This window comes from Octodon degus, unplaced genomic scaffold, assembly GCF_000260255.1.
Source record: "Octodon degus isolate 3935 unplaced genomic scaffold, OctDeg1.0 scaffold00206, whole genome shotgun sequence".
Taxonomy (NCBI): Eukaryota; Metazoa; Chordata; class Mammalia; order Rodentia; family Octodontidae; genus Octodon; species Octodon degus.
The window spans coordinates 2,249,406-2,259,078 of record NW_004524782.1 but is presented as its reverse complement, the minus strand read 5'-3'; the positions used below and the strand labels follow the sequence as shown (position 1 = coordinate 2,259,078).

The window sequence follows — 9,673 nt, the reverse complement described above, 5'->3', positions numbered from 1 at the left end:
TACAAGACTATCTTCAACAAAAAGACACCTTAATTGTAGAATTGGAGGCATCAAAGCCAGACTGACACAAGACGACCACCCTCCTGGTGGAGATACTCGGGATGAAAACAACTGTCCCATGGGCACCTTGGGTGATGTGCTGCTCAGAGTGGGAGGAGTGGAGGAGGAAGTGACCCAGGGTCCCAAGACCTTGGCCTGTGTGTGCTCCTTCCCAGTGGGCCAGTTTGATTCTCTTCATCCCGGTGCCCAAGACAGTAACAAAACAAATACAAATCTAAAAAAGAATTCTTAAGCAGGTGATGGGAACTATAATTGTGTAAGTACCTTTTTGTGTGCCTATTATTTATGCCATAGCTCTGGCAATTTTCAGGAAGTGTACAAAGATTGCCTACCTAATGTCTGAAGATGAGGATTTTCTTCTTTCAGGCAGCAGAAGTCCATGCAAGATTTGTAAACAGCGATACAAAATACTGTAAACATAACTTAACAGAGCTTGTATAAAACAGAAGTAAATCCAAATTTACAAGTGGGTAAAAAAAACCAGAGGGCAGCTTTGTACAAAGTTCTCCCTCCTGCGCCAAGTGATTTTTTTTTTATTACAAATATAATCCTGAGCTGAAAAACTGGGATTTGGGGGCGAGCCATCTTTGCATACAAAATATCCAAAGGATGCTTACTATATTTAATTTTCTCTAGTGATATTCAACTGCCAGAGCCAGTTCTGCAGGTGTGACTCTGGAGATATTTATAGTTTAGTGTGGCGCCCAGGTCTGGAGCCCGCTGCAGTGCTCGCCGTGACAGCAGATGCGGCAGCATCCTCTGCTTCTTCCAGTTCATCCTGGAGCTCCTGGCTGAGGCTGGACTGCAAGGCCGCGGGAGTGAGCCACTCCTTTGGGAGGCAGCTCTGTAGAAAGGGTATACAGGAGCTGAAGTAGGCAAGTCGATTGATCCAGCGAGGAATCTCTTTCCCACAAAGTATTTCTGATAAAGCTGAAGAGAAGTGATTGCAATTTTTATGCATCAAATGATAGGCATTGTCTTTGTATTCTTTTCCCAGTTCTTCTACTATTTTTTCTATATCATCTTCTAGGAAGTCAGTGCTCCCTAAAACAACAGCTTCTTTAAACTTAAATGTTTCTCCTAGTTCAGAAGCATTTCCTGGGGAAATTTCAAATATTCCAGAAAAAGGGTAAGGATGGCCACCATAAGCAAATTCTCTACCATATACTTCAATTCCTGAATGAAAAACTCCAATTCCAATGGATAAAGTGTATTCATTCATCCAGTACAGGTCATACACGTTGAGCACCACTAACTGGTTCGCCCCCATCCTCCTCCCCGCAGCCGCCGCCTCGTCTGCAAGCCGCCCGCTCTCCCAGGGGTCGAGGCCGCTCCCACCCCCGCAGGCGACTCGGGCCACCCCCCGTGCCGGGGGCTACGCGTACTGCCCGACCCGCCTCTGCAGGGGCGGAAGCATCGGGCAGCCGGGCCGCTCCGGGGCGCCGCAGGCAGGAGCCGGTCTAAGGACGGGGCCGCACCGGTGGCGGGCCCGCTCCAGCTCATAACTGATACGTTTTGATTTATGATTGACATGTTATTTACCCGCTATTGTATACCCCTTTTTGTCCTGTGTTTAACTGTTTGCCCTGTTTGGTGGTTTTTTTCTGTTCTCATTCAGGAAGTTCTGGCCATTTTGGTCCCTCTCCAGAACACCTTGTAGTAGTCTGTGTAGGGTGGTCTGTGTCATCATGAAATTCTTTCACCTCGTGGCTTTTAGTTTACTGTTCTTGTCTTGGATTTCTGGAATCTTTATTATATGTCTGGGTGTATTTTTAATTGAGTTGATGTTATTTGGAGTTCTCTATTCTTTGCTTACTGAATGTCAGATTGTTTCCCCATATTTGGGAAATTTTCTGCTATTACTTCTGTCCATATTTTTATATCATTTGTATTGACTCCTTTCTCATTGATACCTACTAGTCTTCTGTTGTTCTTCTTTGCATTATCTTGCAGGTGTTGAATTATTTTTTCTTGCTTTAAAAGATTTTTTTTTACCTTTTCACTAGGTGCAATAGTGTCTTCAAGATCTGAAAGTCTATCTTCACTTTCATTCAAACTGTTTTGCCAGCTTGTGATTGAGGTTTTAATTTTCTGTTTATCTCTTTGCATCTGCTTCATGCATTCTATTTCTTTCCTATATTGTTCGTTCAAGGATTCCATCATTTTTCTATTTTCCTCTATTTTTTAATCAATGTCTACTTTAAAAGCACGTAGTAATTCTTTCATTATAGTTGTCATTTTTTTTACTTTGGTGATTATTTCTGATCTGATATTCTTTATAGTTTTCTATAGTTGTTTCTTTACTTCAGAAGGTAATATTTCAGAACTATTAGGAGTGTGGCTTTTAATGCTATTGTCTCCTGCATTTGTTCTGGGTGGGCTGGGGTCCTTAGACTGTATTTTCTTCCTTTCCTTTTTCATTTTGTATAGCACTGTCCTCTGACCATTGGTGTGGAGTCTTGGTGTGGTAGTTATCATAGCTCCTATCGATACTATTACCCACGGGAGATTATGTGGTTGTCAGGTGCAGTTTTGTATTTACAGTACAACAATTAGTACCACTGATAATGTATAGTGAGATTTAGCACTTGAGAAACTTTTGTAATTGATGGGTTTATATTTTAGACCCTAAGTTTCAGTGTCATGACTGTACAGCTAAACAGATATAAAATTGGGAATTTGTATTTAAATTAGTTCCCCTGAGATCTGTCTGATCGCTTCCCCTTGATATACCTGGAGACTTCCAGGGAAACTTTCACCCGGTTACCTGTTGCTCCCTCCTTCAGAAAGAAAAGAAAGTAAGCGAGCGAGCAAGCAAGCAAGCAAGAGAGAGAGACAGAGACAGAGACAGAGACAGAGAGACAGAGAGACAGAGACAGACAGAGACAGAAACAGAGACAGACACAAAGGCAGAGACAGAGGATGCTCTTGTAGATCTGGTTATACTGGTGTATCTCACCTTATCAGGTCCTGATCTACCACGTTTGATCTTGTTCATGTGGGCCTTCCTTGGATCTGGCTGGTGTGTTTGGCTTCTTCTTGTTGCTGCTTGGGGAAGTGACCCTCCTTTGCCCCACAGGAGAGCTTTTCTTCTCCTGAATTAGCTAGCTGGATCTTGCTCTCAGCTGCCCTTCCAGGAGTTTCACTCTTGGGTTCCACACAAGAACTGACCACTGACTGGAGGCGGGAAGCTCTGGTGGGACACAGAGCCTGGCTGCTGGCTGGGGTCAGTTGGGTCGGTGGGCGGGTTTGGGATAGTCCAGTAGGTAGGCGGGAAAAAGTTACAGCGGGGCGCACGGACTGGCTGCTGGCTGGGGTCGGTAGTTTTGTGGGTGGGTTCCTTATTTTTAAATAGAGTACAAATTAAGATTAAAACAGAACAATTGCAAGTAATGCAGAATTTCATTTAATATGTTAATATCAAATTCACAGTATTTATTGTAATACACAGTGTCTCTTCCCACAAGTTATTCACATGGCCAGCTTTATGCATGCATAATTAGAAGAAAGCAAAAAGAAAGAAATGTATAAGGTATTAAGAAGAGAAAAAGTACAAACAACTGCAAAAAGGAGACAAAAGAAATTAAAGCATTAACTGCTTCTTTCCATAGACCAGCAGAAATGCACCATACAGTTGTCCAAACTATCTTGCTTACATTTTAAAATTCATTTAGATTGATTAATCTGTAGATCATCTCCCTCATTCCTCACATGTAGCTCATCACAATAAAAATAAATGGTTAAAGCAAATTTGAAGTGAGTTAAATGTTAAAACACATTTCAAGACAAGCAGATGGTCAACAATGACTGGGAAATATAAACAATGTGCATGCTTGAAAACTCTGGAGAATAAGACAAGATGGTGATGTGATTATTATGGAAACTAAACAGCATATATCCTACATAAAGTTTAAAATGGCATCAACAGTTTGTGAGTCCTGATGCAAAGTCAGGGTGTGGGTTGCTGGCTCACAATAAACTTCAGTTTTTTGATTCAGTCTGATTCTATTTCTTGATTCATTCAAGTCTCTCTGGTGAGTGTTTTTCTTGCTGACATTTTCCATAAATACCCTATGTTTATTAGAGTTCCTTCAGCAGGTGGTTACAGCCTGAAATGATTGGAAAGGAATAGCTAAAGCATGTTTAAGTCTAAGGGATTATTTGTTGTGGAATGAAAAAAAAATTGAATTGTGCATGAATCAGGCCATGCACAATGCTGCTTGTAACACAGCCATTACAAAAGACATGCTAACTGAAGGTTTTTTCTAAATATTAGTAGAAATCTTTCTTCTCAATGAAGACAATGTAGCTGTGTAGCCTAACTATCTTGTGTATATATATATATATATATATATATATATATATATATATAAAATCCTTTATTTATACTCTTGCAAAGTTAGTAACACATGACACAAGATTGCCTAGCAACAAATAACTGGCCTTAACTAGATAGGATGTTTATCTCAGGACTGAGGTAGGTTGTTTTCTTTAGGCTCTGAGGCCTCACCTGCATACATTTGATCAATTTTCTAGCTTCCATGGTTCCCAACTTATCTACTTTTTTGTTTTGTTTTGTTTTGTTTTGTTTTGTCAGAGATGGGAGTTTCAGTAAAGTTAGAGAAGCTGTATTTGGAGAAGTCTTTAAAGGGTCTTTTCATTCTTGCTGTCAGTCCAAAGATTGTAGGTACTTGAATTCAACAAAATAACCCAATGTAGTCCAATAGTCCATAATAGTAGTGAGTTATCAGCACAACTGGTAATTGTCCAAAGTTGCTGACTTGAGCCTTTTAGGGCTTAGCATATTAATATGGCATTACTTTTTATACCTCATGGTCACACTTTTCTGTTAGATGGTTAAGACAAAGCTAAAGCAAGACCTATGCAACTAAAAATGTAACTTTTGCTGTCTGACAATATCAGTCAAATCTCCTCAGGATTTACCCTGGAACCATGTACAGCACTTTGCAGATCTTCTGTCAGTGTCAGCCATCTAAATGACTTGCAGCCATTGCTTGACCAATTTGTTCTCTGTGAAAACCTAAAAACATTTTTTCTGTCTAGGTGACTCTCCTTAGGCACACTATCTATCATCGATCACTTTCCTCTGTGACCCCATAATTTCCTTGATCAGAAAATTTGGGGCACCATTGATTTATGGAAAGTCACAGCAAATGTTTTGTTATGTCCAGAATCGTCACTGATCTTGAAGGTCTCTGGTCAAAACATTGGCTATCCTTTTAGGCCATCTATCTCTAATTTTTGGTCTGGAAACTTCCATTGTTGAGCATCCAAAAGAGAAGTTTCATGATATTATTAATCTCTAACAGAGGCAGTTAAGCTTAACATTACTATCTATCTGATTATCACATACCTCAGACATAAAATGGAACTGTTATTTCCCAACAACCATGGATATTCTAAAATTTAAATCCCTATAGAATGCTAAAAAACAATTACACATTTTTACACAGAAATTTAGGAAAACCATATACAACATTTTAGCAAGACAATCCTATTATATTTTTTCTTGCCTCTTGCTTTCTGTTATTACTTTACATTTTTTCAAACATTTACTTTAAAGAGAGTATAGTAATAATTGATATGATTTTAGAAGCAGTACACTTTTAGAAAACCAAAATGATAGGTATTCCATGCATGTTTTTAGTATTACACATTGCTGTCCTCAATGCAGTTGCTTAGTTCACAGATAACAGCTTATAGAATTACGCTGGGTGAGAATTCTACCCATTAACTGCTATTTTCAAAAATCTGATGGAAATTCTTAGGCTCATTTCCTTAACTATCTTTTTTATATACATGTATGGTTTTGCCCCTACCATATTTAGTAACTTTTCTCCTTCTTCTTTGTTGTTCTATCATTAAATTCTCACTTTCCATTTAACTATGCTATATGTTTCAATTTTTACTCCTTCTTTTGAGTTCCTATACTAGGGAGACAATATGATATTTACACATGTGGGTCTGGTTTATTTCACTTATGAATATAGCTTCAAGTTGTATCTACTTACCTATGAAGGCTTCAGGTCTGTTTCCATATAGCTGAGTAACACTCCATTGTATAAAAACACCACTTCTTTTTCATCCATTTGTCAGGTAATGGGCATTTTTGTTGTTTCCAACATTTAGCTAACACAAATTGTGCTGCTATAAAACATAGGTGAACATATATCACTATGAATGCCAGTGATCTTCAGTCACCAAACAAAAGATACAGAATGGAATATTTGTTGTACTGATCACAGACATATGCAGTCTACAACAGACAAACTTCTTCCAAAAGAAAATGTATAGCGTGAAGTTTGAAGGATGGAGAACAAGTGCAGCCAGACTCCCAAACAAGGCAGAGTCAGCTTCTTATTTTCAGACACACCATATCTAGGTAGAAGTGATCAGAAGAAACAAAGGTTGCCATTGCCTGCTGATAAATAAAACAACTCAACAGGAAGAAAGAACATTTCTAAGTGTACATGTACAAAACTCGGGCACAACTTCAAGGGTTTTTTTTTTTTTTTTTGCTCTGAATGCCCTCAGGCATGGTTTGTCTGGCTGGAGTGTTGTGGGAGTCGAACTACAGCTACCTGAGGCTCACAGCTTTGTGGAAGCAGCCACTTAAAGAACTGAGCTATGTCCAGGCCCCCACAACTTCAAAAAGAAAAACTACTGGACACAAAAAAAACAGACAAAAATGCATATAACCATAGTAAGGGTCTTCTGTATACTATTCTTACAAGTAGAGAGTCACTCACAGATAAAAGTATTAAAAAAGAAATAGGAGTCAAAATACACCATTAAATGGGGGAATGAAAGGTGTTTCATTTAAAAATATAACATACATTTTAGGGAATTGCACAAATAATTCTTTCAAAATAGACCATAACTTAGGCACTTTAGAACGCTTAAATGAATTACAAAATTGAAAGAATCTCTTGAATACCACAAAAACGTACAGAAATTTAACTAGATTTTGGCATCAAAACAAAGCACAGAACTTATACAAATGAAATTTAAGACTACATCACTCAGTAAGCACTGGAACACAGAAATTCAAAGGTTCTTATAATCAAACTGCAGTGCAAATACAACATTTTGAAACTCACAGGATGTCATAAAAGCAGTTCTAAGAAGGAAGTGTATAGTTCTGAATGCACACATCAAGAGAATATTGATGTCAAGTAAATTACCTAATGATGCATTTCAAGGTCTAATAAAAAACCAAATTCTGGGCCAGCAATATAACTGAGCGACATAGACACCCACCTGGCGAAGTCAAGGACAGGAGTTGGATCCGTGGTATGGCCAAAAATAAATAAATGAATAAATCTAAATTAAAAACTTCCAGAAGGAAGATTATAAAGTTTAGAGTACAAAGTAAATGGCAAAAAAAAGAAAGAAAATGGAATTCAGACTAAAAATAAACACAAAGGGTGAATGAATCCTTGATCCTTGATTTGGTCCTTTGAACAAAATAGATGTAAAACTTAGATTGTACCACTAACACATAATGAAATACAGGCAGCAGTGAAATCCTTTGATCTAAAAGATGGTCTCAACATAGGATTTCATTGAAAGTCTAACATTAACAGAACTTAATTAACAGAACTTAATATCTTCTATGATATTTTAAAGAAAAGAACACTATTAAACTCATTCTGGAAACTAGAATTACAAACCAGACAAAGTTGAAAACAAAAAAAAGCTTTTAAATGAATGTAGATGCAAAAACCTCAAATGAGACCTTGGTGAGCAGAATGCAACAAATTATTAAGAAGTTCGTATATTATGACTAACTTGGCTTCATCCCAGGGATGAAAATATGGACTAATATACCTAAACTGATAAATGCAGTACATTAACTTAGCAGAAGTAAGGATAAAAAACAAACGTGGTGGAATAAGCACTTCCCTGGCAAGTGCAAAGACCTGAGTTCAATCCCCAGTTCTGCCAAAAAAAAAAAAAAAAAAAAAAAAAAAGCAAATATGCCTCTCAATAGGTGCAGAAAAAGCCTGAGACCAAATCCAGCATCCATTTATGATAAAAAAATACCCAAATAAAAATTAGGTATTAAATAACATTATCTGCAAGTGATAAAAATTATTTCAAATCCACTCTCAGCATCATAATAACTGGAGAAAACAGAAAGCATTTTCTCTGAAATGTGGAATAAGAGAAAGATATGCAGTCTCAACCACTCCTACTTAATATAGTACTCAAAATTTTAGCCAGAGCAATTATGCAACAGAAATAAGTGGTATAGTAAAGAGTAGTGTTTGATACATTGTGTCAACTTGAGAAACTCAGAAGTTTAAGTGACTCAGAGAGACAAGGTTGTTGCTTTAATACATCCTCATCCTGTGCAAGAGGAGGTCATAGAAATTGTGCAGTTCACCCCATTTCTAGGGTATAGAGGTCCCTCCGTAGGGCTTGGAGGGTCCTCCCTACAGTGACTCAGCATTTAAAGGATATATAAAGGAACTGGACTGCTAATTCCCAGGAGGAGTTCCAGTCCTCACAGTCAGCTTGCAAGGAAGTTAGAGAGCCTTACTAGAAGCTGAGGATGAATCTCCTCCCTTGCTTTCTGCTCTTTTCTGCCACCATGAACTGCTGCCTGCTGCCATGTGCAAGTCTGCCTTGGAGCCATTAGAGAATGGCCTGAAACCTCCACTACCTGTGAGCTAAATAAAGCTTTCCTTTCTTCATTTTGGGCGTTGGGTATTCTATCCCAGCAACAAATGAAAAGTAACAGAGACAGAAAGGAAGAAATCAAATCATCCATGTTTGTAGGTGACAAGAAGATTGTAAACGCTCCAGCAAAAGACACTTAGAACTAACAAATAATTGCAGGAAAGTAGTAGGATACAAAACAATATACAAAAATTGAAAGCATCCCTATATATCAAGAACAAATCTACTAAGAAAATAATCAGGAAACAAAGTTCTCATTCACAATAGCTTCTAATACAGTTAAAGACCTATGAATTAACCTAACCAAGGAAGTGAAAGACCCCTAGAATGAAAACTATTATATGCTGAAAAAAGAGATCAAAAATAAAATTGAAATTACATTTCCAGATTATGCAAGATATTACCAAAAAGGTTTCCCAAAACACTTGTATCTGTTTTGCATGGACAAGTTCTTGGTTTCCCCATGTTTTCACCAAACTTGCTCTTTTCTGTCATTTGCACCTTAGCAATGTGGGTGGTGTTTGATGATACTCAGTACTGGTTTTATTCGAAATTTTCTGTTTAATAACAATGTGGAATATTTAAATTGTTTATTTTCAATTGTTAACTTCTTTATTTTGAAATTTACACTGCAATATTTACCATGTCTAATTCACTTATGCAATGTGTAAGAGTTAATCATAATAAATAATTTTCTCTCTGTGTGTCTCTTCTATCTCTCCTTGTACCTGTCTATCTTCCTATTTCCCTGTCTTTTGTTTCTCTGTAAACATAAGTATGCAAATTTTAATGAAAATTATTCATAGGTTTAATATGATTTGTCATTTGTCAATAAGCCTAGTGTGTATAGAACAATAATTTATTTTTCTTAGACCATGGACACAATTTTTGCTACCACATATGATAT

At 37.5% G+C, this 9,673-nt stretch overlaps 1 pseudogene; it reads right to left on the bottom strand.

Annotated features, from left to right (window-relative positions):
* Positions 1 to 595: 595 nt before the first annotated feature.
* LOC101577816 lies at positions 596 to 1,409 on the bottom strand (annotated as a pseudogene).
* Between the last annotated feature and the right edge of the window lie 8,264 nt (positions 1,410 to 9,673).